General features: G+C 38.8%; 1 long non-coding RNA gene across 1 annotated transcript; it reads right to left on the bottom strand.

Moving 5' to 3' along the window:
* Nucleotides 1-4,387: 4,387 nt before the first annotated feature.
* On the bottom strand, nucleotides 4,388-7,525 carry LOC149124631 (uncharacterized). The gene is made up of 4 exons (XR_016213746.1): nucleotides 7,301-7,525; nucleotides 6,324-6,445; nucleotides 4,932-4,987; nucleotides 4,388-4,487 (listed from the first exon to the last, which is right to left on the bottom strand). It is a non-coding gene; the product is annotated as an uncharacterized LOC149124631 (long non-coding RNA).
* Nucleotides 7,526-27,780: the final 20,255 nt, after the last annotated feature.

Genomic DNA, 27,780 nt, shown 5'->3' with positions numbered 1-27,780 from the left:
AAAAATAAACAAAATTGACACCCCATTGGCCCAACTAACTAAAAAAAGAAGAGAAAAGACCCAAATCAATAAAATCAGAGATGAAAAAGGAAATGTAACAACAGACACCACAGAAATAAAAAGAATCATCAGAAATTACTACAAAGACTTGTATGCCAGCAAACAGGGAAACCTATCAGAAATGGATAGATTCCTGGACACATGCAACCTGCCTAAATTGAACCAGGAAGACATCGAAAACCTAAACAGACCCATAACTGAGACAGAAATTGAAACAGTAATAAAGGCCCTCCCAACAAAGAAAAGCCCAGGACCAGATGGATTCACTGCTGAATTCTACCAGACGTTTAAAGAAGAACTAACTCCAATTCTTCTCAAACTATTCAGAACAATCGAAGAAGAGGGAGTCCTCCCAAATTCTTTCTATGAAGCCAGCATCACCTTAATTCCTAAGCCGGAAAAAGATGCAGCACTGAAAGAGAATTACAGACCAATATCCCTGATGAACATAGATGCAAAAATCCTCAATAAAATTCTCGCCAATAGAATGCAACAACACATCAGAAAGATCATCCACCCAGACCAAGTGGGATTTATCCCTGGTATGCAGGGATGGTTTAATGTGCGCAAGACAATCAACGTGATACACCACATTAACAGACTGCAGAAGAAAAACCATATGATTATCTCAATAGATGCCGAGAAAGCATTTGATAAAATACAACACCCGTTCATGATGAAAACTCTAAGCAAACTGGGTTTGGAAGGAACATTCCTCAATACAATCAAAGCAATCTATGAAAAACCCACAGCCAACATCCTATTGAATGGGGAAAAGTTGGAAGCATTTCCACTGAGATCTGGAACCAGACAGGGATGCCCACTCTCACCACTGCTATTCAATATAGTTCTGGAGGTTCTAGCCAGAGCTATTAGGCAAGAAAAAGAAATTAAAGGGATACAAATTGGGAAGGAAGAACTCAAACTATCCCTCTTTGCAGATGACATGATTCTGTATTTAGGGGACCCAAAGAACTCTACTAAGAGACTATTGGAACTCATAGAAGAGTTTGGCAAAGTAGCAGGGTATAAAATCAATGCACAAAAATCAACAGCCTTTGTATACACAGACAATGCCATGGCTGAGCAAGAACTTCTAAGATCAATCCCATTCACAATAGCTACAAAAACAATCAAATACCTTGGAATAAACTTAACCAAAGACGTTAAAGATCTCTACGATGAAAATTACAAAACCTTAAAGAAAGAAATAGAAGAGGATACCAAAAAATGGAAAAATCTTCCATGCTCATGGATTGGAAGAATCAATATCATCAAAATGTCCATTCTCCCAAAAGCAATTTACAGATTCAATGCAATACCAATCAAGATACCGAAGACCTTCTTCTCAGATCTGGAAAAAATGGTGCTGAAATTTATATGGAGGCACAAGAGACCTCGAATAGCTAAAGCAATCTTGTACAACAAAAACAAAGCCGGAGGCATCACAATACCAGATTTCAGGACATACTACAGGGCAGTTGTAATTAAAACAACATGGTACTGGTACAGAAACAGATGGATAGACCAATGGAACAGAATTGAAACACCAGAAATCAACCCAAACATCTACAGCCAACTTATATTTGATCAAGGATCTAAAACTAATTCCTGGAGCAAGGACAGTCTATTCAATAAATGGTGCTGGGAAAATTGGATTTCCACGTGCAGAATCATGAAGCAAGACCCCTACCTTACACCTTACACAAAAATCCACTCCACATGGATTAAAGACCTAAATCTACGACCTGACACCATCAAGTTACTAGAGAACATTGGAGAAACCCTTCAAGATATTGGCACAGGCAAAGAATTTCTGGAAAAGACCCGGGAGGCACAGGCAGTCAAAGCCAAAATCAACTATTGGGATTGCATCAAATTGAGAAGTTTCTGTACTGCAAAAGAAACAATCAGGAGAGTGAAAAGACAACCGACAGAATGGGAAAAAATATTTGCAAACTATGCAACAGACAAAGGGTTAATAACCAGAATCTACAAAGAGATCAAGAAACTCCACAAAAACAAAACCAACAACCCACTTAAGAGATGGGCCAAGGACCTCAACAGACATTTTTCAAAAGAGGAAATCCAAATGGCCAACAGGCACATGAAAAAATGTTCAAGGTCATTGGCAATCAGGGAAATGCAAATCAAAACCACAATGAGGTTTCACCTCACCCCGGTTAGAATGGCTCACATGCAGAAATCTACCAACAACAGATGCTGGCGAGGATGTGGGGAAAAAGGGACACTAACCCACTGTTGGTGGGAATGCAAACTGGTCAAGCCACTATGGAAGTCAGTCTGGAGATTCCTCAGAAACCTGAAGATAACCCTACCGTTCGACCCAGCCATCCCACTCCTTGGAATTTACTCAAAGGAATTTAAATTGGCAAATAAAAAAGCGGTCTGCACCCTAATGTTTATTGCAGCTCAATTCACAATAGCTAAGACCTGGAACCAACCTAAATGCCCATCAACGATAGACTGGATAAAGAAATTATGGGATATGTACTCTTTAGAATACTATACCGCAGTAAGAAACAATGAAATCCAGTCATTTGCAACAAAATGGAGGAATCTGGAACACATCATGCTGAGTGAAATAAGCCAGTCCCAAAGGGACAAATACCATATGTTCTCCCTGATCGGTGACGACTGACTGAACACCAAGAGGGAAACCTGTTGGAGTGAGGTGGACACTATGGGAAATGGTGGCTTGATCAGCATAGCCCTGACTGTTAATGAACAACTAAATACATTATACCTCTTAGTAGTTTTTTTATCTGTTCTACTTAATATGACTGGTTTAGATCTGTAATTGATGCACAGTTATTCTTAAGTGTTGAAAATTAACTGAAATGTGATCCCTGTTGAACATGGTGGTGGGAATGGGAGAGGGAAGAGATGTATAATTTGGGACATGCTCAGGCTGACTTGCCCCAAGTGGTGGAGTTGGAAGCATACCAGGGGATTCCAATTCAATCCCATCGAGGTGGCATGTACCAATGCCATCTCACTGTTCCAGGTGATCAGTTTCAGTTCACAGTTGGTCATGGTGAAGGGACTGGGAGTCAAAGGGAGCACATAGACAAGTCTAGTACCTGCTAACGCTAACTGATGGAGTAAAGGGGAGAGTGATCCAACATGGGAAGTGAGATACTCAGCAGACTCATAGAATGGCAGATGTCCTAAATAGCACTCTGGCCTCAGAATCAGCCCTAAAGGCATTCGGAGCTGGCTGAAAAGCTCATGAGAGTATTTCAGGCATGGAAAGCCAAGACACTCTGGCAAAAGATCTCTGCGAGTGAGATCCCAGTGGAAAGAACAGGCCATCAAAGAAGGAGGTACCTTTCTCTGAAGGGAGGAGAGAACCTCCACTTTGACTATGACCTTGTCTAAACAAGATAAGAGTCGGAGAACTCAGAGGGCTTCCATAGCCTTGGAAACTCATGACTGGAGCATAGGGGGATTGCTGATGCCATAGACAGGAGTGTCAATTGGTAAAGTCAGCAACAGGAGTCACTGTGCACTTACTCCTCATGTAGGATCTCTATCCTTAATGTGCTGTGCATTGGGATTTAATGCTATAACGAGTACTCAAACAATATATTTCACTTTGTGTTTCTATGGGGGTGCAAACTGTTGAAATCCTTACTTAATGCATACTAAACTGATCCTCTGTAAAAAAAAAAAAAAAAAAAAAAAAGAAAGAAATTATCAATTCCCAACTTGACTCTCACTGGGATTAAACATGACAATAGGTCTGCTCTGATTTCATCATCATTTAAAAAAATCATCTATTATTTTTCACTTTATGTTTCTGTGTGGGAGCAAACTGTTGAAATCCATACTTAATGTATACTAAGCTGATCTTCTGTATATTAAGATAATCGAAAATGAATCTTGATGTGAATGGAAGGGGAGAGGGAGTGGGAAAGCGGAGGGTTGTGGGTGGGAGGGACGGTATGGGGGGAAAGCCATTGTAATCCATAAGTCGTACTTTGGAAATTTATATGCATTAAATAAAAGTTTAAAAAAAAATAAAAATAAAATGAGAATACTGATACACATAATAGTATATAAAAATCAGTGAGTTAATATTTGGAAAGTGCTTAGAAGAATGCCTGGCACTTAGTAAACGTTCAATAAATGGTATAGTTTAAAAAAATTTACTATAGACACCTGAGAAATTATATATTTATTGCTAATGCTGACAATAACAAAGTCACAGAAAAGTTTGACTCTATTTTCCTAGTATAAGAAGATTCAGGAAAAACTCTAAGAATTAAAACTTTCGTAATTTTGTTTAAAATGCAAGTTTTCTGATGTCTCCCCACTGGAAAAAGCATTCACCTCAGTTGACAGAGTCAAAGACGTTTCGCCCTTCTATGAGTGGGCAGGCAAGTTCCTTGCATTTTGATAAACTGTGGAGAGACAAGGGGTACATTCACATTCTCACACTCATATTTCCAGGAAACGAAAGGTAGCAAAACACTACCACCTCTGTTAAACTGAGGAACAGGACTCATAATTAATTGAATTCCAAACTAATGACTCAGAGGTTTGAGGCAACCTGAAAACTTCAGTTCTGAAGTTTATTATGTATGTTAATTAAGACAAGCCATGCCTATTTAGTTCTTGTTTTCCTCCTCTCACCCTGTTCTTTCCATGACACATCACTTCTCATAGCCAAATATGTTCCTTATTGATTAATAAGAATGAGCATTTTGTTAAGGAGAAGCACATATTAGAGCCAGCAATATAATTTATCCTTCTTTCTTTTTATTTTCTAAAATTTATATAAGGTGGAAAAATTTCATGTGATTCACATGCACAGATTTAAGAGCATAATGTGAGAAGCACCTTACCCTCTCTTGGGATTGGCGATTTAGTTCTTCAGTGATCACTGATTTGAGAGTGGAAGCTATGGTAAGGGAAAAGAGCAGTGATTTTTATTTATTTATTTATTTATTTATTTTCATCTGAAAACACTGATGTTCAGAGAGAAGGTTGCCCTCTTGGAAAATGAGCTAACATGGTTCTACACTAATGAGAAAACACATACCTTTCAAATGATAGGTGATGTTTCAGTGAATCTTCCCAAATGATATTTCAGTAAAACTTCAGTGGGTTTAATGGAAAATAATATTGATAAGTAGAAAAAAAAAACTGTGTTCAACAGACCAGAATGGAAGCAAGCTGTATATCAAAATACATCTATACATCTACAGACCAGAAATACAGATTTATGAAACCAGCTCATACATCAAAAGGTGGATCTATTCCTGGCCATTCAGCATACTAGTTTGTTGCTGAGTGCCATATGGCAAGAGAAAACTTCAGGAATTTTATTCCCAAGGGAGGCATGTAAATATTTTACTGGCATGTATGAACAGTGCTAATAGCAACAGCTTGCTTTTAAGCTCTATCTTCTAAACTTATCAATTTGTGAGGCTTAACTTCCTCCTAAGATATCAGGACTCCATATTTTCCCCATATCTATCTCACAGCCTCTTTATGTAATCACTCTTTCCTCCTTCTGCAGTCCTTGCCATGTTTTTTTTTTTTTTTTTTTTTTTTTTTTTTTTTTTTTTTTTTTTTTCCTACTGAGAGTCTGTCTTAGGCAATTTTGTGTTGCTATGATGAATAGCTGGGTACTTTACAAAGGAGAGCTCTGTCTTGGCTCCCAGTTTTGGAGATGCAGAAGTTCAGAAGCATGCACCAGCGCCTCTCAGCTTTTGTTGAGGGCCTCATGTTGCACCAAGACATGACACAGGAGAGAAAGGAGAAATAAACCTCTGCAGAGAAGAGACACAGGTATAGTGGACAAAGGAGGCAGACCTGTTCATCACAGCCCACTCTTGCAGTAACTAATCCAGTCCCAGAGACCTAACTCACCCCTGTGAGATATAATCCAGTCTTGAGAGAACTAACCTAGTCTTTCGCGAAGGACATGAGTCCATTCATGAGTGTGGTAACCCCAGCACCTAATCACCTCTTGTGAGGCTCCCTCTCTTAAACGTCCCATTACTTCTCAACATTATTGTGTTGGGCACCCAACTTTCAGCACATGAATTTTGGGGGACAAATCATATCTAAGCCACAGCAGAGATGAACAGTATTTGCTATAAATGCTGATTATGGGTTCTGAGAATTTACAGAAGAAAAAGGAAGTTTCAAAGTTGCCTTACTGAAAACCTAACACAGCGGCTGCTCATAGAGCTCCCGGGAAAACGCCCCCCTGTTTTGTGACCACCAACCAATGGTGCTTGTCTTCTCCTGCGCTATTTAACGTCGTGTCCTGCTGCCGGCCGGTCCGTGTGTGTTGCTACCGTGTGCTTCCGCCATCGATTCCTTCCGTGAGTGAAGTGTCACTGATGAGCTGAGAAAATGAAACACTTCAGTTTAATTACCAGCTGCAATTACAGCTTGTGCAAAGGCCATTAACAGGGAGCTGGATCAGAAGTGGAGTAGCTGGGACTTGAACCTGCGCCCATATGGGATGCCGGCATTGCAGGCAGCAGCTTGACCCACTTACACCAGAGTGGGAGCCCTAAATACCACTGTTTTATACAAGACAGTTCAACTCCTGTGGATTTCGATATCTGCATGTGTAGGAGTGTGTCCTGAACCAATCCCCTATGGATACCCATGAAGGACTATACATGATCTTTGTTCAACTGATGACTTGTATAAAAAAGAAACTGAAAAGTGGAAGATATTTTTCAAAGGGTACATTTTTTTCCCACATGTGGAAAAGTAACAAAATGACTTTTATAAGCTAGGCACATTTATAAATTTTCTATGGTATCCTGAAAATAATGAAATCAAGAATAAAATTACTGGGGAGAGAAGGCAAGATGGCAGAATAGGAAGGGAGCACACTGATAGTCCAAGGAGAGATAGTTTAATAAAAGTGGAGATACTGCAGGTTCAAGGAAGAGTAGGGGAAGAAACAGCAGAAGAAACTCTTCCGGAACGAGTGATTCACAGTGGACCTGCGTGGAGAGCGTGGGAGCCCACAGTTCAGGACACCAGCGGCAGACTCAACACACCAGCGCTGGAATGCGAGGTGAGCCGAACCTCAATAGCCCAAGACACCGGCAGGCAAGCGGAAAGAGGAGACTAGAGGGAACGACCCCAGGGGGGGAAGTTCACCAGGCTAACTAAAAGAGAGAGAGAGAGAGAGAGAAAAAAAGTGACTGATACAGACACGGGTTTCTCTCTCTCCACTCACCTCTCAAAGCGAGCAAGACAAAGAGCAGGCGCCATCTTGGACATATGTCATAAGCAGAGCGACCTCAGGTCTGCACCGGCCCTGAGCCTAGCAGAAAAACCTGACTCTGGGCGGGGCGAATTAACAGGAGATTAGGACCTAGTGAATTTGTGGTGCTACTGAACTGAGACTGTGAAAAAAGAGACGGTGGGGGAGAGAACTCACGGAATTCACGTGAGTACTCTCCAGAGACGCTACAATTCCATAACTTTGGCAACCCAGTGGGAGACTGAAGGAGAATCTGAGCCCACTCTGAGGGCAGAACAGATTCCCGGTGTGGTCCTTGGGAAAGAGCTTCCGATCTCTGGCTCCTGTGGGTATATCATTTGCCTGCTAACTACCTCCAATGTCGTTCAGCTGTGCAGAATTACTTCCCTTTTGAATCAAAAAAAAAAAAAAAAAAAAGAAAGAGAGAGAGAGAGAGAGAGGTTTACCACGCCTAACCTGGGAGTGTCACCTTTGGCACACCAAACAGAGCTCTCAGGCCACACCCATCTCAAGCCCTAAGGCTCCATCAAAAACAGATAGTCCACTTAATCTAGAGTCATAGTATAACAAGAAAAAGCACCACAGTGAAGAAACCAAATATCTCCAATATGCCAAATAACAAACGCAAAAACCGAGGTAATAAAAACAAGGAAGTCACTATGACGCCCCCAAATGAAAAAAGACACCTCAATTCAAGATTATGAAGATGATGAGATAGAAGAAATGCAAGAAGCAGATCTCAAAAAATTGATAAGAACATTAAGAAGTTCTCAAAAACAAATTCTTGAACTACAGAAATCCTTAATGGACAAGATAGAAAATCTCTCTCGTGAAAATGAAATATTAAGGAGAATCAAAATGAAATGAAACAACTAGTACAACAGGAAACTGTGATAGTGACGAGAAATCATAATGAAGTGAAGAATTCAATAGATCAAATGAAAAACACATTAGAGAGCCTTACAAACAGAATGGGTGAAGCAGAAGAGAGAATATCGGACTTAGAAGACAGAAAACAGGAAAGGATACAGTCAGACCAAAGAAAAGAAGAGGAAATTAGAAATCTAAAAAATATTGTCGGGAATCTTCAGGATACTATTAAAAAACCCAACATTCGGGTTCTAGGAGTTCCTGAAGGCATGGAGAGGGAGAAAGGATTAGAAGGCCTTTTTAGTGAGATATTAGCAGAAAATTTCCCAGGTTTGGAGAAGGACAGAGAAATCCTAGTACAGGAAGCTCACAGAACCCCTAATAATCACGACCAAAAGAGATCCTCACTACGACACGTTGTAATTAAACTCTCCACAGTGAAACATAAAGAAAAGATCCTAAAATGTGCAAGAGAGAAACGTCAGATTACTCAGAGGATCTCCAATCAGACTCACAGCTGACTTCTCATCAGAAACCCTACAAGCTAGGAGGGAATGGCGAGTTATAGCCCAGGTACTAAGAAAGAAAAACTGCCAGCCCAGAATATTATATCCTGCAAAGCTATCATTTGTGAATGAAGGTGAAATAAAGACTTTTCATAGCAAACAGAAATTGAAAGAATTTGTTGCCACTTGTCCAGCCCTGCAACAGATGCTTAAAGATGTGTTGCACACAGAAACACAGAAACACGGTCATCAATATGAAAGAAGGTAAAGGAAGGAAACCTCACAGCAAAAGATCACAGGGAATTCAAAGCATATATTAGAACTTATCTTTGGCAAATGGCAGGGCAAAGTTACCACTTATCATTAGTCACATTGAATGTTAATGGCCTGAACTGTCCAGTTAAAAGACACAGATTGGATGATTGGGTAAAGGAAAAAAACAAAAGAAACAAACAAAAAAAAACAAAGTTGCCTTACTATAATTGATGCCACTCAACCACATTACAGAATTGACAAGATGCACAAGCATTCCAGGGTTAGCTTCAGTTTTACTCCTTTTCAGATTCCTTCCTTATCTATCTCTACTTAATTTTCAGAAAGCCTCTTTCGAAGATTTAATGGCAGCATTGTTCAATTTAACTTTCTGTGATGATGGAAAATCTGTACATGATCCAATGTCCAGTGTGGTAACCATTAGTCATAAGTTGCTACTGAGCATTTGAATGTGGGTTTGTGATATAGGAACAAACATTTTTTAAAAACAGGTTTTGTTGAAGTATGATTGGCATACAATAAGTTGCCATTTGAACACACAAACATCACCCCCCAAAAACAATGGACATATCCATCACCCTTAAAAGTGTCCTTCCTTGCAATCCCCCTGCTCCCTTCTCAGGTAACCACTGATCTGTTTAATGAAATTAAGGTTTAGTTTGAATTTTATATAAATGAAATAATAAAGTATATACTTTTTTATATTTGGCTTCTTTTTACAGAAAAATTATTTTTAGATACACCTCTGCTGTACTATATATCTAAGTTTCATTTTTTTTATTGCACAACTATATTACATTGTATGGATATAATAGATTTTGTCTATTCATCTGTTGACAGACACTTGGACTTTTTCCAGTGAAAACTCTCATGTACAAATTGTTATATGGACAGACATTTTCATTTCTTTTGAGTAAAAATCTAGGACCAGGATAACTACTTCAAATAGATATATATTTAACTTTCAAAGGAATTGCCAGTCTGTTTTCCACCTAGTTTGTGAGAGTTCCAGTTCCTCTGCACTCTTGTCATAGTTGCTGTATTCCATCATTTTAACTTGGACCATTCTAGTGAATGGGTAATTGTATGTCTCGTTGTGGTTTTAGTTTGCAACTCCCTAATGAATTATGATTTTCAGCACATGTGCTCATTTGCTAATCATATATGTGTTTTGGTGAAGGGTCTGGATCTTTGCTTATAATTTTGGGGTTGTTTCTTCATAGTTGTAGGGTTTTCAAACATATTATTTATTTAGTTAAATGGGGGAGAGAGAGTGAGAGAGAAAGAGAGAGAGAGAGAGATGGAGATGTTTCATCTGCTGGTTCAGTCCCCAACCAGGTCAAAGCCAGGATCCAGGAAGTTCATTCAAGTCTCTCATGTGAATGGCAAGAACCTAAGTACTTATGCCAATCATTTGCTGCCTCCCAGGAACATCAGCAGAAAGTTGGATCAGAAGAGGAGGCAGGACTACATCTCAGGCACTCTGATGAGGGATGTGAACATCCTAACCTTTTATGCCACAATGCCCACCCCTGCTCTTGAGTTTTGAGAGTTATTTATATATCTTAGATAAAAATCTTTATTATATACATGATTTACAATCATTTTATCCTAGTCTGTCCTATACCTTTTCATCTGTTAACAATGTGTCTTGAAGAACAGAGTTTAATTTTGAGGAAGTCCAATCTATAACTTTTTAAAATAGATTATGCTTTATTATTGAATCTAAGAAATCTTTCTCCTATCTATTTTTCACATTTGGGTTTATGACCCATTGTGTTCATTTTTGTATAACATGCTAAGTATAGATCCAAATTCTTTTAAAATTTAATCTGGATAATCAGTTTTTTCTGCAACATTTGTTGGAAACACTATCTTTTTCTGTTGTGTTGCTGTTGAACCTAGATCCAAATTCAATTTTCCTTATATGAGTGAACGTCTTTCTGGACACTTTGCTTTGTTCTAGTGATTTATTTATCATTTTTCAAAAATTCTGCTTCCTTATTACAGTAGCTTTATAACAACTTTTAAAAGTAGGCATTGTTATTCCTCCAAGTTGTTGTTTTTCAACATTGTTTTGGTTATTTTAGTTCACTAGCATTTCCACATGAATTTTAGACAGTTTGTTAATCTTTATTTTTAAAAATCTTCTTGGAATTTGATTATAAATGTATTAGCTCTACATACAAATGGAGAGAGAATTGCATCTTAATAATATTTAGCCTGCCAACCCATTAATAAGTGTATAAATATGCTTATTGAGATATTATTTAATTTCTGATTGCAAAATTTTGTAGTTTTCTGTGTATAAGTCATTCACATCTTTTGTCCAATTTATTCCTAATATTTTGACACTACAGTAAGTAACACTTTTTATTTTTAATTTCAATTTTGGATTATTAATTGCTAGAATACAGAAATGCAATTAAATATAAATTTATCAGATATCATACAACAGACGTTGTGTACTCCATTAGATTTTCTATGTAGATAAGCATATTTTCTGCAACTATAGATAGTTTCAATTCAATGTCTCCTGTATGGATCTTTCACTGTTTTTTCTTACATTAATGCAATGACTAGAACCATCAGTTCAATGCTGACTAGAAACGGTGAAATTGGAATCCTTCATTGTGTTTATCATCTTAGGAATGAAACATTGTTTTCCTTTTTTTTTTTTTTAATTTGACAGATTGAGTTAGACAGTGAGAGAGAGAGAGAGAGAGAGACAAAGGTCTTCCTTCCGCTAGTTCACTCCCCAAATGGCTGCCAAGGCCAGCACTGTGCCGATCCGAAGCCAGGAGGCAGGTGCTTCCTCCTGGTCTCCCATGCGGGCTCAGGGCCCAAGCACTTGGGCCATCCTCCACTGCACTCCCGGACCATAGCAGAGAGCTGGACTGGAAGAGGAGCAACCGGGACAGAATCTGGCGCCCCGAATGGGACTAGAACCCAGGGTGCTGGAGCCGCAGTTGGAGAATTAGCCTAGGGAGCTGTGGCGCCAGCCTGACATTATTTCTTAAAGGTTTAGTAGAATTTACCAGTGAAGCTATCTTGGCCTGGAAGCTTTTATTGTTTGTTTATTTGTTTATTTTTCTTTTTGGTTTCTTGTGGGAAGGTCTTAATCTATTAACTGTATTTCTTTAATAGATATGGGTTATTTTGATTATATGTTCCTTTTTTTTTGAATTAACTTTGTTGGTTTGTGTCTTTCAATTATTTTTTCATTTCATCTAAGCTGTCAAAGTATTAGTAAAAGGTTGTGCAAGATATGCCTCTATTATTCATTCAATATTTGCAGAACTGATAGTGATGTCACATCTCTACTTTCTGTGTTAGTAATTTGTGTCTTTCCTATTTCCTGATTACTTTAGCTGAACATTCATCAATTTCTATTGATTGTTTTGGGGAATCAACTTTTAGTTTTATTGATTTTTTTCTTATTTTACTGTTTTAACTGGATTCTACTTGATCTTTAGTATTTATTTTACTCTGCTTACATTGAGTTTAATCTGCTATTCAATATACAGTGGGTTATTGTGAACTGTATTCTCTCCACTATGCTGTGTAACACTAAGAACTTATTTCTTTGATCTAACTTATTTTGCACCTATTATCCAAACCCCTTCTACTCCTTCTACCTCCTCAAGTCTCTTTAAAAAGATTTTGTTTTTATTTATTTGAGAGTTAGATTTAGAGTTAGAGAGAGGGAGATATAGAGAGAAAGGTCTTTCATCTGCTGTTTGACTACCCAAGTGACTGCAACAGCTGGAGCTGAGCGAATCCAAAGCCAAGAGCCAGGAGCTTATTCTGGGTCTCCCACATGGGTGCAGGGGCCCAAGCACTTGGATAACTTCTACTGCTTTCCCAGGCCAAAGCAGAGAGCTTGGATTGAAAGAGGAGCAGCTGGGATACGAATCTGCTCTCATATGGGATGCTGGTGCCAGACAGAGCCTTAGCCTACTGGGCCACAGCCTTGGCCCCAGCAATCACCATTTTGTGGGCAGATGAAATTAATGTTTTTGTTTTGTTTTGTTTTTTCAGTTTCCACATATGAGGATGAACATGTAACATTTGGTTTTCTGTGTCTGGCTTATTTCACTTAACAGATGGCCTCCATTTTGTTGCAAATGACAGGATTTCAGTCTTTCTGTGTCTGAATAATATTTATTGTGTATCTGTAATACTTTAATTATTTAAAATTATATTTATTTTTCAAATATAATAATTTTTAACATTTTGCCAAATGGGCTTTATTTAGTTAAAAATTTCAGAATTTCATTTTGATTTCTTATTTTACTCATGTTTTTTTTTTTTAAAGCCTATTATTCAGTTTTAAGCAGTTGTGGGATTTTTCAGAGTTCTGCAATTAGTTTATGTTCATTTAATTGTAGTAAAAAATCTACAATACAGTATGTAACTTGATTCATTTAAAACCTATTTGCTGTACTTTGAAATTTATTTGACTCCCCAAGTTATATAGATATTTGAAAAGTTTTGGATTGGTGGTGCTAAGAGATCAAAGCTTGATCCAGTTATGCTGTTTTAGATGTAGATTGAAAGGGAAGTCCTTAGGGATACGCCCTTTAAAGGTAATTGGTCATAAAAGCTGAGTTGATCCTAGTCACCCTCCCTGCATCCTGGCTTGTCGTGTGATTGCTCCTGTGTATATGTTCTGCCATCTACTGTCTTCATCCAATGTCAGACCAATGGAGTTGCCCAATCTTTGATTGTGAACCTCCAAAACTGTGAGCCAAAATAAACCTCCTTCCTTCATGATTAGATTGTGTCAGGTTGCACAATAGATCGTGCACAGTTATAGTGAAAAACTGCTAATATACTATTGAAGCTTTGTTATAGCCCAGAATACGTTCTACTTTTCTAAGTGTTTGGTGTGCACTTAAGAAGAATGTGTATATTGTTGATTTGGGGAAAATTGTTCCATAAATGTCAACTATATCAAGTTATATTATTTGAATATGCTACATCAAATTTTCTATTTGTTCTATCAAATTATTGAGATGAGAGTCTGAAATTCTCCATATATAATTGAGGATTTCTCTAGTTTTCCTTAAATTTCTAGCAGTTTATGTGTTTTAAAACTCTTATGAGGTATATAAATATTTAAATTTTATGTTCTCTTGATGAATTTATCTATTTACCCTTAAAAATGATCATACTTTTAATGAAATAATCCACTGATAGTTATGAAATTATTTTTATTCATGATAGTATTACTTATCCTAAAATTTACTTGTTTGATATCATGTAGCTACTCTAGCTTTATTTTCAGTGTTAGAATAGTATATCTTTTTCCTTTTAAGCTGTTTGTGTCTTTACTTTTAAAGTGTTTTATTATAGACAGCTTGGTTAGAATATTTTCATATGTTGTGAATAATCTTAGTACTTAATTAGCATGTTTAGACCATTTTAATTTGGTATGATCTTTGTTTGATAGAGTATACTTTGATCATATTGCTATTTGTGTTCTATTTTTCCTATTCTTTGTTCTTTTTTTCCTTTATTTCGTTTTTCTGTCTCTTTTTGGATTTATTGAAATCTTTCATTATTTTATTTTCTCTTCATTGTTGTCATATAGGTGGTAACTCTGTTTTATTATTTTAAATGTTCTTATGCCTATTGTGCAATCTTTTATTTGCTGCATTCTACACTCGAGTGACATATGACTTACCTCTAGTAGTATAAAAAGATCCTACAATACTATAATTTCTGTTCTCCTTTACATTATTGTATTATAGCATTATTTGCTATATATTATATATAATGCAAATTATATATACACACATTATATACACCAAGTATATATATGCACATGTATATACACAAATTATATATACACACATATATCAAGATGTCTTATACTGGACCAAAACAGGTACTCATTCTGCTGCCAATTATTTTTTTTTTAACTTTTATTTAATGAATATAAATTTCCAAAGTACAGCTTATGGATTACAATGGCTTCCCCCCAATACCGTCCCTCCCACCCACAACCCTCCCCTTTCCCACTCCCTCTCCCCTTCCATTCACATCAAGATTCATTTTTGATTCTCTTTATATACAGAAGATCAGTTTAGTATATATTAAGTAAAGATTTCAACAGTTTGCTCCCACACAGAAACATAAAGTGAAAAATACTGTTTGAGTACTAGTTATAGCATTAAATCTCAATGTACAGTACACTAAGGACAGAGATCCTACATGAGGAGTAAGTGCACAGTGACTCCTGTTGTTGACTTAACAAATTGACACTCTTGTTTCTGTTGCCAATTATTTAAAATTACTGAGGCAAGGTGCAACAAAACTGTCTCTACTTACCAGTACCTCATTAGTTTAAAAATCTTCCAGTTTGGCTAGTGGGAAAAGACACTGTCCCAAGCCTTCGACTTTAACTTAGATGAGTACTGAATATTGTTCTCCGTAATCCTTTTAGGCAAGTATTTCCTAGACTTTGGATAGATTCCTCATTTGCACACATTTACAGAAAACTTGCCAGTTGTCCCCTTGGGGTTGTTCACCATGTACTTTCTTCTCTCCAGTACACATTCTTGTGAAATCTAACTACCTTGCTTTACCGGGGTACTCAGATTCATCTGATCAATTCTGGATGTCTTCCCATGTTCCCCTATCCTTTGCCACAGCTAAGACAGTAAGTTGTGGCAATCATAAATCTTTCTTCCTTTGTTTTTCATACTTCAGAGACCACTGTCCCTTGTCTGCTGCTCAGGGTCTTCAGCGCCATTATCTGACGTTTTGTTCATTTCCTGTTTGGTTCAGGTGAGAAGATAAATTAATTTCCTTGTTACAACATGTTGAATGGAAGCATAAACCTGGAACTAAATTTTAATTTAATTTAATTAACATATCTAATAGCATTTGTGGTTCCTGTATTGAACAGGACAAACTGCAGGAAAGGGAGATGTGCGCTGAAGTGGACGGCCTGTGATGTGATTTCCAGAAACACCCTTAGAGTCAGTACATTGGACAGCTCCCTGGCACTTGTCTTGGTGGATAGTGGCTTTGAGAACAGGAAGTATTCCTGGGACCAGGCCTGATTGTTCGCTGGTGAGATGGTTCTATGCTGCACTGAGAGCATTCGTTTGCAAAAATCTGGCTTTCTTTCCACTTCAGTAGTCTGGTTTTTACATTGGAAGCTGTGTTGAGTTGCTATTCTCTTATCACCCTGTATAGAAGGCCCTCAGTGGGAACATTGACTAACTGACAGGACAGTACAATTTTGCTATAACGGTATGGTTATTAAATGAAAACTAATCTTTTTCCACATGTGAAGCTAAAAATTAACATAATTAAATGATATACTGAGTGTTTCACCACTCAAAAAAATCACTTTCCCAGACAACTGAAGGTTAAAAAATAAACAAAGAAAGAAACAAAACACCCAAAATGAAGTTATGTTTTGTTTCCCAAGTAGTTAGTCTCTAATCAGACATGGGGCATGGAAATAACACTTACCTGCTTAATTCATTTCAATTAAGATAGAGGTTTTTGGAGATGTTCAGTGTTGAGTATCAGATTGTTATCTAACATTAAAGGATATTATGAGCTTTGATGTGGTAACTTCTCTGGGTTGTAAGTATGGTAATTGAGTTTGCTGAAAGGAAGATTTCTATCTTTTGGTGTTTTCACCAAAACAATTTAGTGTGACTGAGACAGATGCATTCATTCAAAAACTATTTATTGGTAATCTAATTATATTCCAGACACTGGAGAGAAAACAATGAGCTAACAGACAAAAATCCCTCACTTCATAGAGATTCTATTCTAAATTAGGCTCCTAAACTATAGTCAGTTACTATAATAACTAAGTAAAGTATATGAAATGTGAGACAATGAAATGTGCTATGAAATAGGATAAAGCATGAGGAGGAGAAAGGAGTGCCAGAGTGCCTGCAATATTAAATTGGGCAGCCTAGAAAGGTGGACTGAGGGGCTGGCATTTGAACAGGGGACTGAAGGAAGTGAGACAGTGAGCCATTCAGGTAATTAGGGAAGAGCATTTTGTATATAAGCAAGAGCAAAAACAAATGTCCTTAAGTAGGAAATGTGCACAGCCTGTGCACGTGTCAGCCATAGCAAGTGAGCACTTCAGATGGAGAGAAATACCTTGGGTTTTCTAAATGAGTGAGAGACTCTGTTAATTTCATTCTTTGCCCTTTTACAATTACCATATATGCAGTATACAAAGTCATTGTGTATAAATTAATGCATTATGAATTTATTTTTTATACTCCTGTTATTCCAGAAGTATTTTAAATAACATCTCTTTGGACCTTTATTTTCTGTCTCTTTTATCTGTAATGCAACTATTCAAATAATTATCTTTGGATTGACACTGTGGCATAGCAGGTTAAGCCTCCACCTGTGATGCCATCATCCCATATGAGCACTTTTCTAGATCTAGCTGCTCCACTTCCAATCCAACTCCCTGCAAATGCACCTGAGAAAGCAGCATAAAATGGCCCAAATGCTTGGGCTTCTGAACCCATGTAGGGGACCTGGAAGAAGCTCCAGGTCTCCTAGCTTCCACCTGGCCCAGCTCTGGCTATGGTAGCCATTTGAGGAGTGAACCAGCAGATGGAAGAAATCTTTTCCCTACCCCCCATATCTCCTCTTCTCCCTGTAACTCTTTCTTCCAAATAAATAATAAACCTTTTAAACATATTTTATTTCTTATCAAAACACTCTTTTAATCATGTTCCTTTCTTAGGAGCCTAAGGATGCTTTTTAAATCAAGTCCAAAGTTTTAATTTTGCTGTAAGGTCCTCTATTACTGTGACATGTCCAACCATGTACTCCAGCTCTGTCTTGCCTTTCTATGCATCATGTTTATTGCCATCCTTGCTTCAGATCACTCTGGTCCCCCCCGCCTGGAGAGGCCCATTTTTCATCAACTCATTTTGCATATATCCTTGAAATCAAAGCTCAAATATACTTATTTATTCAGCAGAGTGTTTGTTGATGATCTTCTATACACCAGACATTGAACAGTGTGAATCCCTATATGATTAGTATGAGTCCTGAACAACTGCTTTCTTTTCTTTGGCTCTTAAACTATACAACAGAATATTCACGCTTTATTTAATATTTTTGTCTCTACTGCTCATACATCTGTTTTCCAAAGTTAAGTTGTAAATTTTCAAGGAAAAGAGCTTTGTATTTTCTTATTTTGCATTTTTCATGGTGTCTGGTATAGTAGAAACAAATTAAATATTTGTTGATAGATTGACTTAATTCTAAATGGATTTCTAGAAAGGGGCTGAAGGACATATTTCAAATTGTATTTAATTACTCTCCTATGTTATTAAGTAAAAATGGCAACTTGTGTAACTTCGTGAGCTAACTTCAGAAAGTTCATGGAAAAATGGAATTAAAAGATAAGTTTATTTTGATGCAAGAAAATGAAATCTTTGTGTGTTTTTCCATGATGTGCATTTCCCATGAACCTTTTGAAGACTCAATCATATTTCATTGTCCAGAGAGATCATCCATGTCTTTTATAATAGTGGATGATCACCCTTTAAATTCCTTTTAGTGGATGGTGTTTTGATTGATCTATGCAAAAAACCCCAGGACATTGATTAACAGTGCTAAATGTGGCCTATGGCATATAATGTTGAGTTTGGTGTTCAAGTGAACATTTATCATGTGCCTCTCTTTGTGGATGGGTGAACAAGTTCCCAGGTCTCCACTGTTCCTTATGAAGAGAGATAACTCTTCCTCTTGGACAGTGCAACAGGATAGCTGTTTAGATTCCATTGCCTCTGCAAATTGCAAACAGAGCCATGCCTTAAAAGATACTTATATTCTGTGGTTAGGTCTCAGCCACACTGGGCTCCTTGCTGCTCCTCAGCTGTGTCAGGCCCTTTGCTACTGTCAGGCCTTGTAGACTTGCTGTTCTCTATGTCTGAAGTGCTCACTCCTCAGCTCTGCAGAAGCTCATTTCCCCCTTTTCAGCTCTCAGCTCAAAACTGCCTCCTCAAGATGGCCTTCCCTGACCACGTTTGTTTAAAGACACATTCCCTGCACCTACAGTAACCTGTAAATCACTGTTATGTCATCTCTTTATTCCTGCAGTAGTATTTATCTCAATCTAGCTTAGCAGAGGTCTGTCACTTGATAAAAATATGCTGAAAGAACAAATAACCTGTCATAAGAACAGCCACACCTGTTTACCAGCATGCTCACCACCTCACACTCCACACTAAGGCTGCTGTACACAAATTATCTATACAGCATGTGACTTTCAATATTATTTTTATTAGAAAAAATCAGAGCAAAAATTAAAATAAGAAGCATCCTATGGCTCATATCTCTGTCCTGTCCTATTTTTTTCTACATATCCTTCTTTTCCCTTCATGTCCTTCTGTTTTTCCCAGCTCTGTAGGTTTGATCTTTATCAAACACCTCATCTTCAACCACAGATTAATCCTTATATGAATCAGAATGCTCCATTTGGGTTGCACTTTATGGTACAGAAAACAGATGCATCTTATTGCATCCCTGTGAACTGGGCAGATCATGTAACCCAGTGATCTCCATTGTGTATATTAAGAACAGGTTTGAAAAAATAAATGACCTAACTAAGGTCCTGTGGCTAGAAAATCAGGGCAAATGCAGAGGTGGAAGAAAGGGAGGCTGTTCCTGTACTCAGAGATGTGTTTGCATGGCACTCTGGAAACCTTGTTGTCAGCATCTTTCTGGACAGCTAGAACAGACTGAAAAATGAAGGTCTATAACTATATGAGCAAAATCACCATCACCTTCCACCCCCGCCATGATCACAGAACTGTGTTGATTCAGAAATGCAGACCTGTTTCCAGACTCTCAGTCATGTCTTTTTGGTTTGTTATCATTCTATGGGCTCCCCTCAATTCCTTTTTTCTGTTGGCTTGCATTTATTTTAAACTAATTTGATCATCTGCCATCAGCCTGTATTTCAGGATGTTCTTTACTTACTAACTTAAAAGTACATAGTATTATATTGAAAGCTGTACTTTGATAGAAAAACAACATTTGACTTTTAAAGTAGAAGGCAAACTCCCAAATTAAAATTACCATAAATATGGTTTTTAAGACTTTTACTAGAACAGAATTAATAATTACCTGGGGGAGAGGAAAGGGAGAGACTGAGGGGGAATCTAAGTAAAAGAACACCATAGTGGAAAACAATAGAATTTTTCCAAGCTCACCAGCAGCAAATGGAACACACACGTGTGCCTGTGACCACACGGGCATCCATACTTTTTCAACCTCATCTGTAGATGCTAACACTTGGAGTGTTCTTGAACGAACCCCCAAGAAAGGATGAAAGCAATATTGTTAGATAGCCCCCCGTGCCTGCCTGAAATTGGAATTTGGGGGAATCCTTCCTGCCAGCAACATAAGAACTGTTATGTAGGCGATAACTGACAGCAGCCCCTTTGTTGTGTGCATTCTGGAGTCCTTTCTGAGACCCAGTGAGGGAACATGTTGCTGTCTACACTGTTTGTTAGTTGTGGGAATCCAGAAATAAACAATGAGAGACAGGAATTCGGCACCCATTAAAGTCCGCAGAAGAACATACAGAGAGCTTTGCTCCTTCCTAGCTCTGCTAATGACTTCAGTGGGTCCCTTTGGTATTTTGTCTGCCCTCCTTTTTAATGGTCATTTCATTTCAGCTCAGAATATAGATGCTGCTTAAGGAGCCTGCTCTCATCTGCTCTCTCCTGAGTCTAGACTGGTAAGGCTGACTTGCATGGAATATAATTTTGGTGCTGGCAGGCCAGCAGCTGCTCTCGAGGATCTCATGGAAGGTGACCTTATGCTTCCTGGAGATGTTAAACATTGCTTGCAGGTGACCCAGCCATTTTGTCCATGTCTCCACTCCACATTTGAAGTCTTTGCATCAGTCAGAATCCAGCATGGAGGGTGAATTGTTTTGTTAAAGGTCCCATTGGAATTTGTAACTCTTGCTGACACAATAAAAAGGCAAGAAAGAAAGACCAATTTATTTCCAGGCTTTTGCTAAGTAGCAGATGTTTCCTGTGCAAAAGTAATATTACAGCAGCCTGTTATATTTGCATAGCATCATAGGGTTTTAAAAAACAAACTTTGTTTTAAAAATTATGCAAGGAATCATGAACATATTCTCATTGAATAATATCCGAAATATGGAGCAGCAATTGTTTCTTCTGGGGAGGGGTTGATGCGGGAGGTGTAGTTGAAGGCTTTTAAAAATTTTTATTTATTTATTTATTTGAAAGGTGAAGAAACAGAGAGAGGCAGAAACAGATAGAGACAAATAGACAATGGAAGAGATCATTCACCCATTGGTTTATGCATCAAATGCTTGCAACAGCTCAGGCTGGGTTAGGCACAGGAGCCAGGAACTCAATCTGGATCTCTCATATAGGTGATGTAGGTGACAGAGACCCAACAACACGAGCCATCACTTGCTGCTTCCCAGGGTGTACATTAGCAGGAAGCTGGAATTAATAGCAGAACAGAGACTTGAACCCAGACACTCCAATGTGTGATGCAGGCATCCCAAATGGCATATCTTAACCACTGCATAAAATGCATGCCCCGAAGGAGACTATTGATTTTGCCTCTATGTTGACACTTTGGTGTCTGTCCTTACATGGCTTTGTGTAAGCATTTGTATATATGAAATGTCAAAAGAAGAGCTCCTTTACATGAATGAAATCATGTTAAATGTGTTGCTCACCAATATTTCTTGCTATGATTTGGAGAGCTAAGTCACTAGAAAATAGGTTTGCTGCATTAAAATATATATAGCTAAATCGCATTTCTGAAATACACCATAATCTAATCAAACACTTCTCTATTAAAGTGCTTGATGGGCAGAATAAGGTAATCAACTAACTAAGCTCCTGTACTCTGCCCGCAATTCCATTCTGCTCCTCCTGTTGAAGGTACAGAATACCTGGAAGAATGTTAGAGTTCTATGTTCTCTTTTCCCATCACCTTTTGCTTTTCTTTTTCCTTGACTTGTTTTGTCTTTGATTCCCTTCAAAGCTATGCAGGGACAGTCAGCTGGATCATTGTCTCTATGAGGCTGGGGGAGTTGTAACATCCCAGGGAGGGGGAACTGTGGGGGAGCATGTAGAGATCTGGGATTAAGTTGAGAGCTCGGGCAGGACTCAAGCTGAGGCTAAAAGCCAAGTAATAGGTGGCACCTATGTTTCAAGTATTGATGCTACAGCACTTAATGTTTTAAATGAATGCCTTAGATAGGCTTATTACCAGCTTCTCTGGAACTCAAAAGGTGATGCTGAGGAGGTTAGAGATGAGGGACCATGAGGGACAAGGCAGGGCTGGGGGTGTGCTGAAGGTTGGAAGCGAAGGTAACAACCTGAGGCTGGGACTTGTCCACCTTTTTGGTTACCTCAAGCCCTTGTGTGAGCAATTTTTAGAGGGCAACCCTGAACAAAGTCAAATACAGTGGAAAGACTAGTTTCCAGTTCTTACATGTCAGATCACTTTGCAATATTCCAATATGCTAACCTTAAAACCCTCTGCTAAAATGTGAGCATATGTGAAATACATATTTCCCTTAAAACATTTTCTCTCCTTTGAAATACATCACATTCTTGATAAATCATTTCTTTGGTGGTTGAGGCCTCCTAGCATTATACAGCTGTGTTTTGAAAAGAAAGACCAAAGCAAATCTGCAACCTGTACCCTTTCATCATGACAGATTGAATGAGAAGACTCCATTTGTGTTTTAACTAAGGTGTAATGTTTAGGCGGGTGCTGTGGCATAGTGGATAAAGCCACCGCCTGCAGTGCTGGCATCCCATATGGGGACCAGTTAGATATCTGGCTGCTCCATTTCCAATGTCACTCTCTGCTATGGCCTGGGAAAGGTGGTCCAAATCATTGGGCTCCTGTACCCGTGTAGGAGACCCAGAAGCTCCTGGCTCCTGGCTTCGGATCGGCGCAGTTCCGGCTGTTGCGGCCAATTGTGGAGTGAACCATCGGATGGAAGACCTCTCTCTCTTTATCTGGCTCTCCTCTCTATGTGTAACTCTGACTCTCAAGTAAAAAATAAATAAATATTAAAAAAAAAAGGTGCAAGGTTTGAAACAGTTAAGACAATGGTCTCTGTTTCCAGGGACAGGCACAGCTGGACAGGAAGCGAATGCCAGCCAATAGGCTGAAATTCATCTTGATCCTTTCCTCCGTGGGACTCAGGCTTCAAAGAACTGATGGAAAAAACAGAATCGAAAGATGTTTATTTTCAGGCATCCCAGTGTGGCATTGAAGACTAAGCCACAGTCTATGACATCAGCATCCCATATTGAAATACTGATTCAAGTCCTGACTGCTCTAAACCAATCCAGCTCCCTGATAATGTGTTTGGGAAGGCAACAGAAAATGTCACAGGTAGTTGGGTCCTGCAACCTACATGAGAGACCAGGATAGTGTTCTAGGCTCCTGGCCTTAGCCTGGCCCAGACATGGCCATTGCAGCCATTTGGAGAGTGAGCCAGCAACTGAGGAATCTGTCTCTTTCCCTCCCTCTCTGTCACTCTGCTTTTCAAAGAGATAAAAAAATATATTTTTTGAAAGTTTATTTTGGTGGCAAAAAATTTTCAAATCATTCATAGCTTTACCATAATGTATATTTTCCATGAACTTTTTTTAGAGATTTATTTATTTATTTGAAAGTCAGAGTTACACTGAAAGAAAAGGAGAGGCAGAGAGAGAAAGAGAGAAAGGTCTTCCATTCTCTGGTTCACTTCCCAATTGACCGCAATAGCTGGTGCTCTGCCAATCCGAAGCCAGGAGCCAGGAGCTTCTTCTGGTCTCCCATGTGGGTACGGGGGCCCAGGGACTTGGGCCATCTTATACTGCTTTTCCAGGACATAGTAGAGAGCTGGATCAGAAGTGGAGCAGCCGGGACATAAACTGGTGCTGATGTAGGATGCCAGCACTGTAGGCAGTGGCTTTACCTGCTATGCCATAGTGCCAGCCCCTCCATGAACTTTTGAAGAATGTTTCTACATATTAACCATCTAGATGGTGACAAAGCAGGGCTGAGTCCTCTGAGGATGTGAAATAGAGAGGACTTGAACCACTGCTGAGGAGTTTCAATATTAGCATCTACTCATGGTCTTACATCTTCAAATCACTGTACAATTTTCTTACCATTCATCTGTTCTATTGCCTCAGCAGATTAGTGCCATCTGCTTAAACTGTAATTCCAGAAGGGAAGGACTTTGTAGGGTTGGTTTGCCTTGCACTGGTCCTAACAAGCATCTGTGTGTTTAATGAACTCTTTAATATAAACAACGAAGAAGAGAAGCACGGAAGATCCAAAATCAGATCTTTAATCTCCCAGTTCTTGCTATGGAACCTCTGCAAATGGACCCATGCTGCTATGTGTTCCCCTGAAGAACATCATGTGCTGTTCTTTGGGGCCAGGCTTCCAGCCTACAGTGATCTGAGAATAGTTCCCATATTGTGGAATAGATGAGTATCTGGCCCAATGAGTCAATAAGGATAAAAGCACAATCCATTTGGGAAAAAAAATAGAGAAAAAATAGGCATGATCTGGTGGCTAAAGAGTGAGACACCAGCTTTTATCCCGGATGTGACATTTAGCTCAGTGCCTTAGGCATGCCATTTTATCTATGTTACAGAAAACGTGGGAAATGTTACAGCTGCCTAGATATTGGGCTGCTCCCAAGATGCATGCTTACAACGCGCTTTAGAATTTAATTCCAAGTCTTTAATAACCTGGCCACAAAGTGTTGATGTGAATCTTCAGCTTCTCAGTTGAATTTAGGAAACTTGGGACTTTCTAAGCCATTCTTAAAATCTCAGCATCACATTCTGATCACACAAAGAACTCTTCTCAACACCATCCTCAATTCTACTGCCTCTTTCATCTCAAGGAAACAAAGCTTTGAGTCCCTTCTGTTCTTGTCTTCCCCTTCTTGTCTTATTTCTATATCTGTTTTCACACCAGAACTTACACCTAGAAAATTCTCCCACTTTCTTTCCAATAATAACTCTTGTTACCTCTCGTCTTTCTGTCTTATACCACTTTTCAAATTCCCTTTGCTCACTTAGAATTATTGAAAACATTTACATTTAGGGACTTGGGCATTATTTCTTCCTCCAGTCATGACAGAAATAATCTCCCTTTCTTTCAGCACCTTGCACAATGCCCATTACATACTACACACTCCATAGATATTTTTGAATAAATGAATATCTACTTTTCTGCAAAAATAACTCACTTATAAAAACATGAGGTATGAATGGTGGACAGCTAGTCACTGGGAATATAATGATAGCAAGTCAATGTTTTAGAGGACTTTACAAGAAGCATGCTGTTGCTGCAGCCTTTTGCCCACAGACCTGTTCCACACCCCTGACTCTGTCCTATGTGTCATTGGGTCTTTGTTTAGGGTCACTTCCTTCAGAAATCCTTCTTGAGCTGCCAAAGCTGAATTAGGATCTCTCTGTGCTTTCAGAGTATGGGCCAAGCTTGCATATCTCCCTTGAGCCATTTTCTCATAGGACTGGCATGCATTCCTGTCCCTTTCCTCTCCTCCCAGAAGACCAACTATTCTTCACTGTGTCCCCAGTGCTTAGAAAGGACCCTGGGACTATGAAGGCAAACAACAGGGAAGAACAAAGGAAGTTGGTCTGGATGACCTCCAAGAAGTGTGGGGCAGTGAGAAGGGAGATTGGAAATCCTTTAGAAGAACAACAAAGGGACTAGGAATGCTACTTAGAATAGGAGTGAGACCACATCTGAAGGCTTCAATAATTTTCAAGAGATGAATGAGGCAACTGAGGCATGAGGGCTGAGATGAGCATAGCCCATTTCTTTGAATTGTACAAACTTATAACATCATTTCTTCTCTAATGTGTTTTCTGTCCAACAGCATACTACACTGTGGAATTAACTTCTTGTCTTAGTCCAGGCTGCCACAGCAGAGCACCATAGAACGTTCTAGAGGTTGGGAAGCCCAAGATCAAGGTGCCATTAGATTCCTGTCTAGTGAAGGCTTCTTCCTGGTCATAGGTGGCTGGCGTGTTGCTGTGCCCTCACTTGACAGACAGAGTGAGGGAGCTCTCTGGGGTCTTCTCTATAAGGGGACTATTAGGTTCATTCATTAAGGCTCAACTTTCATGACATTATCACCTTCCAAAGGCCCACTTCCAAATTCCATCACAGTGGGGATCAGGTTTCAACATATATGAATTTGGAGTGGAGATACACACACTCAGTCTCAAGCAGCATCCCAGAGCTATGTTTATGCTGCCACTGTAGGCCAAGTACTCAGCAAAGATAAACCTGCTCTTTCCTTGGCCAGTGTTTTCTGATGGCTTCCTTCAGGGAAGGTGGGAGATCTGTTTTAGGTTACTTGTATTCCACTGCCCATTTTTCTGGAAAGTTATTATTATGACTATTCATGTCATAGATGATTTATAATTAAAGACCCCAATCTTGATTTCTAAATGATACAGTGCTAGGATGCCATGGCTTATGCATAGTTTGACTGGGCTTCCTCCAACTTCTTTGTTTTATACCCATTTTATTTATGAATCAAAGCACCAACCCCAGTAGCTGCTCAGAGCCAAGGAAACTGTCTATAGTTTCTCAAAATTGTTGCCTCATTCATCAGGTTTGTATTTGAGCACACCAGAAGCACCATCTATTTAATATTCAGCATGTGTATTCCTTGGAGTTAATGCATAACTTAAAATTTTCATCTCATCAGTATATTAACTGGCTGCCTGTTTTTCAAAGCTTTTAATGACACTGTCTCAGGCATCTTGTCCTCTGTGATGGGTTTCTGAGAGACCAGATGGTCAGAGGAGCTTGGTTTGGATTACCATTGATTTTTTTGACAGCATTCTAAAACACAAAATTTCTTCCTCTTTAGAGAACTTGAAATGCTAAAAGCAGTTGCTCAGAGACAACTGACTATTGTATTTAAAATTTTAAAAAAACATTCCAAACCTTCTGAGAGATCAATCTGACTTCAGATTCATGCTTCTCATAAACCATGTTTCCAGTTCCTAGTCATAGTCAGAAATAATATGTGTTAGAGAATACAAAAGTAACATGTGGAATAGTGAAAATAATCAATTCCCTTTCAGGTTGCATGCCTGCTCCTGGTGTGAGGCCTTGGGATGCATTCCTGGTACTGCAGCAGCTACTGTGGTCTACACTAACTTACAGTGAACCTCTTCTGTGGCTTCACTCTATCACCATAAGACTCCAACTACACCAAGAGAAGCCAGTGGTGCTGCATGAGGTCTGAGTTTGCCTTTCCTGACTCCATTACCTGGTAGTGAGTTTGTATGCGTGCAGAGAGATTTGAATGCCTCTAGGTCAGAAGTTTCCTTATGGGCCCACTATTAAAGTGGTAGTACATGGAGGGGTGTGTGTGTGTGTGTGTGTGTGTGTGTAGGTGTGGGAGGGAGTGATATAAATTATACTGTTTTCATGACTTTCAAAAAGCTCGAAGCAAACAGTTCATTTGTGTGACCAAAGAATATGCAGACTAACTAAACAAAGTGTTTCTTGATGGTGGTCAAGATTTTATTTGGGAAGGCAGGCTATGGAAAGAATGGATACATTTCAAAGCCAGAAACTTTGACTTCTATCTGCAGCTCAGTCATTTTCTCACTCACTGTGTAAACTTATGAACTTATGCAAGTTCTTAGCCCTTTTGATTCTAAGTTTCCCCACTGAGAAAGTAAAGCTAACATCCACCAAGCAGAAGTGTTTTGAGAT

Source organism: Oryctolagus cuniculus, chromosome 9 (assembly GCF_051225735.1).
Source record: "Oryctolagus cuniculus isolate XC-2025 breed Fujian yellow rabbit chromosome 9, ASM5122573v1, whole genome shotgun sequence".
Classification (NCBI taxonomy): domain Eukaryota; kingdom Metazoa; phylum Chordata; class Mammalia; order Lagomorpha; family Leporidae; genus Oryctolagus; species Oryctolagus cuniculus.
Note: the sequence above shows the minus strand (reverse complement) of the source record. Positions and strands in the feature narration are given on the sequence as shown.